The following is a 7,090-nucleotide window of genomic DNA, read 5'->3' on the forward strand; positions in this document are numbered from 1 at the left end:
TTTCTTCTGCTGGGTCTGGGTTTGGTTTGTTCCTGTTTCTCTAGTTGAGGTGTGACCTTAGATTTTCTAACTGTATTCTTTCAGAATTTTTCATGTAAACATTTAATGCTATGAACTTTTCTCTTAGCACTGCTTTTTCTGTGTCTCCAGGGTTTTGGTAAGTTGTGTCACTATTATGGTTCAGTTCAAATAATTTTTAAATTTCTATCTTAATTTTGTTATTGAGTCAAAGATCATTCAGGAGCATATTATTTAACTTCCATATATTTGTATAGTCTTGAGGTTCCTTTTGAAGTTAATTTTTAATTTTATTCCACTGTGTTCTGAGAGAGTACTTGATATAATTTTGATTCACTTAAATTTATTGAGACTCGTTTTGTGGCCTATCATGTTGTCTATTTTGGAGAATGTGCCATGTGCTGAGGAAAAGAATGTATATTCTGCAGTTGTTAGGTAGAATATTCTGTAAACACATGTTAAGTTCATTTCTTCTAGGGTATAGTTTAAGTCCATTGTTTCTTTGTTGACTTTCTGTATTGATGACCTGTCTAGTGCTGTCAGTGGAGTATTGAAGTCCCCCCTATTATTGTGTTGTCATCCTTCTCATTTCTCATGTCTAGTAATAATTGTTTTATAAATTTGGGAGCTCCTATGTTAAGTGCATATATATTTAGGATTGTGATATTTCCTGTGTGACTGATCCTTTTATCAATATATAATGTCTCTCTTTGTCTTTTCTAACTGTTATTGCTTTAAAGTCTGTTTTGTCTCATGTAAGAAATAGTCACTCCTGCTCACTTTTGGTTTTATTTTCATGGAATATCGTTTGCTAATCTTTAACTTAAGTTTATGTGAGTCCTTATGTGTTAGGTGAGTCTCCTGAAAAGGGCAGATACTTGGTTGGTGGATTTTTATCCATTCTGTTATTCTGTATCTTTGAAGTGGAGCATTTAGGCTGTTTACATTCAACATTAGAATTGAGAGGTGAGGTACCGTTTTATTCATCATGTTAGTTGTTGCCTGAATACCTTGGTTTTTTCATTGTGTTATTGTTTTATAGACCCTATGAGATTTATGCTTTAAGGATGTTCTATTTTGGTATATTTTGAGGTTCTGTTTTAAGGTTTAGAACTCCTTTTAGCATTGCTAGTAGTGCTTTCTTGGTAGTGACAAATTGTCTCAGCATTTATTTATCTGAAAAAGACTATCTGTTCTTCATTTATGCAGTTTAGTTTTGCTGGATACAAAATTCTTGTCTGGCAATTATTTTGTTTGAGGTGGCTAAAGATAGGACTTTAGTCCCTTCTGGCTTGTAGGGTTTCTGGTAAGAAATCTCCTGTTAGTCGCTATGTCTTCCCTTATAGGTTACCTGATGTTTTTGCCTCATAGCTCTTAAGATTCTTTCCTTTGTCTTGACTTTAGATAACCTGATGACTATGTGCTTGTGTGATGAACTTTTTGCAATAAATTTGCCAGATGTTCTTTGAGCTTCTATATTTGGATGCCTAGATCTCTAGCAAGTCCAGGGAAGTTTAATTTGATTATTCCCTCAAATATGTTTTCCAAACTTTTAGATTTGTCTTCTTCCTCAGGAAAACCAATCCTTCTTAGAACTGGCCATTGAACATATCCCAAATTTCTTGGAGGCTTTTTCATTTTTTAAATTATTTTTTCATTATCTTTGTCTGCAGGGTTAATTCAAAAGCCTTATCTTCAAGCTCTGAAGTTCTTTCTTCTGCTTGTTCAATTTTATGTTTGCAACTTTCCAGTACATTTTGTATTTCTCCAAGTGTTTGTTTTATTTGCAGAAGTTGCAATTTTTTTCTTTATGATATCTATTTCTCTGAAACATTTTTAATCCATATCTTGTATTTAATTCTTTTTTTTTTTATTTTTCACCTTTCTCTGGTATCTTCTTGAGAAGCTTAATAGCTTTCTGAATTCTTTATCTGGCAGTTTAGAGATTTCTTCTTGGTGGGAATCCATTGCTGGAGAGCTAGTGTGGTTTTATGGGGGTGTTATATAGCCTTGTTTTGTCAGATCAGAATTATTTTTCTGATTTCGTCTTATTTGGGCAGACTGTTTCAGTGGAATAACCTGGAACTCAAAGGCTGCTGTTCAGATTCTTTTGTGTTATGGAGTGATCCCTTGATATGGTACACTGGCCCCTGAGGATGGGACTTCCTGCAAGCCAGACTGCAGTGATTGTTATTGTTCTTCTGGGTATAACCATCCAGTGGGGCTACCAGGCTCTGGGCTGGTGCTGGGGAATGTCTGCAAAGAGTCCTATGATGTGATCTGTCTTCAGGTCTTCCAGCCATGGATACCAGCACCTGCTCTGGTGGAGGTGGCAAGGGAACAAAGTAGACTCTGTGAGAGTCCTTGGTTGTGGATATGTGTGTAGATAGTGTGCTGGTTTTCTTGAATGCTGGTTATGCTATCAGTGAAGTTGTCTAGTGGACAAACTAGGACCACTGGTTACCCAGGATGTTGCAGGCAGTGAAATTAGCTGTTGTTTTCTCCTTCCATGGAACAGGGGTGTTTTGTCATGAGTTGCAGTAATGTCCTGAGTTCCTGAGTTGGTTGACCTCCTGCCAGGAGGTGGAGCTTTTGAGAGAGCACTAGCTTGATAGTAGAAGGGGAATATAAGCTTGCCCTAAGTTTGTGAGGATAAGAATTTGGGTTTCTCAGGTGACAGGCAAGGTCATAATGCTCTCAAGAGTTTATGTCTTTTGTGATCTACCAGGGCAAGTAGAGAAGTTTCAGCAGCTGGGGGCAGGGTTAGGCAGACTCTCCTTGGGCAGGGCTTGCCATGGCCACTACAAGGAATGGGGAGTGATTCTCAGGCCAACGGGGTTATTACGAGGAGAGATTTTGGCTGCCTCTGTCACCAGGGAAGTGGGGGAAAGCTGGTAGCAATAGGCCTCACCCAGCTCTCATACAATTGGCATGGCCGGTCAGCCACAAGCTTATCTCCAAGCAGCCTGCAGAGTAGGACTCAGAGCTAGCCCGAGGCTGTAAGTTTCTCCACTGAGAAAGCAGCATGGCTTTCAGGCCATGCCCCTGCCCATCTGCCCACCTTGTCTGCTAGACTCCTCTTCTTTCTGCAGCAGTTCCCCTCACCTCCGGATTCTGCTCAAAAGAGTTTGCACCTAGCCAAAATTATTACAAAGATCAGTTGGAAGCTTCTTTTACCCTGTGACCCCTCTCACATTCTGTTGGCTGCCTTCCCTGAGGGCTCCTGTGAGATATAGTCAGGGATGGCTTCCCTGGGCTCAAGCTGGAGAGTGGGAGTGCTTACCATACTCTTTCCACTGCTGCTTCTACTTTTATATTTCACACTAAATCCATTACAGCTCCAGGTAAGGTTAAATCCTTCTCCTGTAAACTGGATTTTCAGGTTCCCCAGTGGGGATGCGTTTAGAGGTAGATATTCCCCCTTCACACTTTGTGAACTCAGTTTTTTGCCTGTCTTGCAGGATTTGCAGTGGCCTGCTGTTTCTTTCCGAGGATCTGTTATTTCTTTCAGTCTTCCTAGTATGCTCCTGCTGGGGTTACTGGAGTAAAAGTCCATGGTGTGAGTCTCCACACACTGTTCTTTCTGTCCAAGTGGAAGCTGCACATCCGCCTTGTCCCCTGGCAGCTTCCAATAAAAATATTTTTAAATGAAAAGGTCAGTAAATTATTATAGGTCGTTAGTGATCATGTTTTATAATTAATGATGTAAATAAATGTTCATGATACATGTACTACAAAAAACAAAGGATGCTAAGCATGATGATTGGATTTTCATGCTCATGTGTGAGATGTGCCTCCTTCAAACTCTGTTACCATGTCTGCACATTACCTGTCTGACATGAAATAAAAAAAAAACCTCAAAAAATACAAAATAGTATTTAGCATATAATCTCAATTTTCAAAAAAGTGTCTTTATTTATTTCCATATTTTACCTGTTGGAGGGTCAGGGCTGGAAGGAGAGAGAGCATCAGGAAAAAGAGCTAATGGATGCTGGGTATAGTACCTAGGTGATGGGATGATCTGTGCCGCAAACCACCATGGCACATTAACCTATGTACCAAACCTGCACATCCTGCACATGTACTTCTGAAGTTAAAATAAAATTTGGAAGAAAAAAAGGAACAATAAAAAAAGGCCTGGAAAGATTTCTTCACCCTAGATTTAAAAAGTTTTGGAAGAATTTAAAGTTTTTAGAGTTTTAATATTTTTGGAATTAATTCCAAAATTAATTCTCAAAATCACCTGTAGGAATTACAGGTGATTTTTAATCTGTATGTTTTTCTGTGTTTTCTGCATTTTCCTACTGAAACTTATTTACTATTCTCATCAGAAAAAGTAAAGCTATTTAAGAAGAAAAAAATCAGTTATTGGTACAGTATTCAAATACATATTTATTTCAGATCTTTTATATTGTTGCCTCAGCTTCCTTAAGCCTTTGCAGATCTCAGTTTTAAAAAATAAGGTACATGTTATTCTAATATAAAACATCTTTGTGCTCAATGATGAGCTGCATGGAGAGGATATACCGGCTCAAAAATATGAATGCTTATGAATCACAGGGTACCAAGGTTTGTAACACTGCTCCAACTAGCAGGAGAATTAGTCAGGGTCATTGAACAAAGACAATTTGTTCAAATATATTCGGTAAACTGCTCACTGGGATATGAACAACAATCCCTTATCTTTGGGAAGTGTATGGCCTATTTATTAGTGCAGGTTTTTTGAGAAAAAGATACAGGTAACAAGCTGTGAAGTCTTCAGCTGTTTCATTCTTTACAGTGCAGTGCTTAAACATTCAAAAAGAAAACCCTAATTTGTGCGGTTATATTGACATTGTAATTTTTGCATATTTAATAAACCCTAGCTACTTTAACAGAAAAGTGGAATTTTTTCATGGAACGCTACCCTTTTCATTACTGCATACATCTTAGATTTAATTTGGCATGGGATGCATCAACCTTGGCTCTTGGAGACAAGGTTAGAATCTGTAGTGCATGAAAACGAGCTCTTCTAAACATTTTTTTTTTTCATTTCCTACATATTCTATGCCTGCTTTGGAGAGAACACAAAGAATGAGAACAGTCCTTTTTCTTAACCTGACAGAAAATTATTAGAGTAGATGCAAATATTTTCCTTTTTAGAATGGGGAGGATTGCTTTTCTCCACATCACCATTCACTTTGGAATGCCAACAAGGTAGCACTTGTCATACTATAAAGCAAAACAGCCCTTGTGGAGGTCTTACATGTTTTGAATAAAGCTGTTATTGTTTAATGTATAGTCTTCTGATTTTTTATGTTTTTCTACCAAAATTCAGACATGCCTTATTATTATCAGAAAGATATTCTATGGCTTGATATCAAAAATTTTAACACAATTTTGAAAATTTTCAGATCTGTTTCAAAGTAACCTTTTCGGTTGAATTTAAGATATTAAAAAATCCAATTCTCTAACTGATATTCATATTTATTACTCCATTTCTTTCTTGGGAAGAAAGACAAATTACCCACACTTAAGGTGTATGTCTGTGTGTACCCATTTGCAAGATACTCATTAATAAAGTTAGCTTTCTTCGAAAAGCTTGCACTATGATTCACCTGAAAATTAAGGCTTGAATGAAGCCAAAGGGGTTTAATAAAATTACGTAGTGAGGACTCTTCATTGCATGTAATATGAAGTGACTTAAAGGGTAAAAAAAAGAGTTTGCTGACTCATATAATAGAAAATTCTAGGCATAGTTCAGTCTTCTGGCAGAGCTGTATTTTAAGGCTAAAACAAAGTCCTCAAAGTTTAGTTTATCTTTACCTCTCGGCTTTTTTTTTCCCCCTTCCTTCTGCATCAGCTTCATTTCAGGCAGGTCAACCAGCCACTTTCCTCCATTACCACTTTCCCTACTTTTAAAAGCAAAAATTTCTTTTCTAAGATTATAATTAAATTTCCCTGGGATTGAGTTTCTTTGGCCCTGTAGCTTGGGTTGTATGTTCATTACTAAATTAAATCCCTCTGGTCATCAGGGGTTATGCTCTAATGGACAAGACCTGAGGCATATGGAAGCTCAGAGCCAGGGGTAAATCCACTTATATGAACTGAGAATGGGGAAAGCCAAGATATCCTCAACTGCTATTATGTGAATAAGAGGGATTTGATGTAGGGCAGGAAAATATGATAAATATCTAATACAACTTCATAAATCTTTCTATATATCTAAGTTATAATGAATATATATGTGCGTGTGTATTTGTGCATATATAGTTGGTTATAGTCAGTGTGTGTATGTATAGTGAGTATAGTGTGTATGTCAGTATAGTATGTATATACAGTCAGTATATGTAGTCAGTGTGTGTATGTATAGTCAGTCAGTCTCAGATTAGGAGATGAAGTCCCTGGAAGACATCAACATTTTGACTTCATTGAGGGCTAGGAGACTTTTGCCTGATGCCCTTTAAACCTATTGCTATTATTATAGGATGAAGAGGGTTATGTCTCCTGGGTGACTGCTGCTGGATAGACTATTGAGGAACCATTGTGAAGTCTATCTTTTGATCAGATGGAGGTTTCATAGAATTTGTTTGCTCTTGTCTAGCTGGTTTCTTTTAATTGCACACATTAATTGGAGTTCCTCCTAATGAGCCCCAACGACTTGAACATTCAAAGAACAGTCAATAATGAAAAAGCAGGCCATCTTGATGTCCCAAAGATGTGGGGTTTATATCATTTATTGTTAAAATAGGGCAGCTTGTAGCACCAAATGCTATATTGGAGGCACATGAGATTTGGAATAAGATTGTACTGGTCATGGAATTGGCTTCAGAAATCTAGAGAGTCTTCAGACCCACTGAGATCCTTTATGAAGTTAAGAGTCTGAAGCTAAGTTATACCAGCAGTTCTACATTGTTCTGCCTCTTCCTTCTTGTCTGTTTGAATGGGCCTAAACATTCTATCTGAGGATAGGAAGGGCAGTTTCTTTGAGCTTTCGTTGATGTCATACTTCCTGAGATACCACAGAGTCTCTTAGCATCCTGTGAGGAGTCTAGAATAAGTTCTAGAAAGTATCTGAGTCTAAATTAAGCCT

General features: G+C 37.5%; 1 non-coding gene across 1 annotated transcript; it reads left to right on the forward strand.

The window, feature by feature from the left end:
- Positions 1-3,757: 3,757 nt before the first annotated feature.
- Positions 3,758-3,857, forward strand: LOC117071938. Its single transcript, XR_004432659.1, has one exon. It is a non-coding gene; the product is annotated as a small nucleolar RNA U13 (small nucleolar RNA).
- Positions 3,858-7,090: the final 3,233 nt, after the last annotated feature.

This window comes from Trachypithecus francoisi, unplaced genomic scaffold (genome assembly GCF_009764315.1).
Source record: "Trachypithecus francoisi isolate TF-2019V2 unplaced genomic scaffold, Tfra_2.0 Lachesis_group3, whole genome shotgun sequence".
NCBI classification, from domain to species: Eukaryota; Metazoa; Chordata; class Mammalia; order Primates; family Cercopithecidae; genus Trachypithecus; species Trachypithecus francoisi.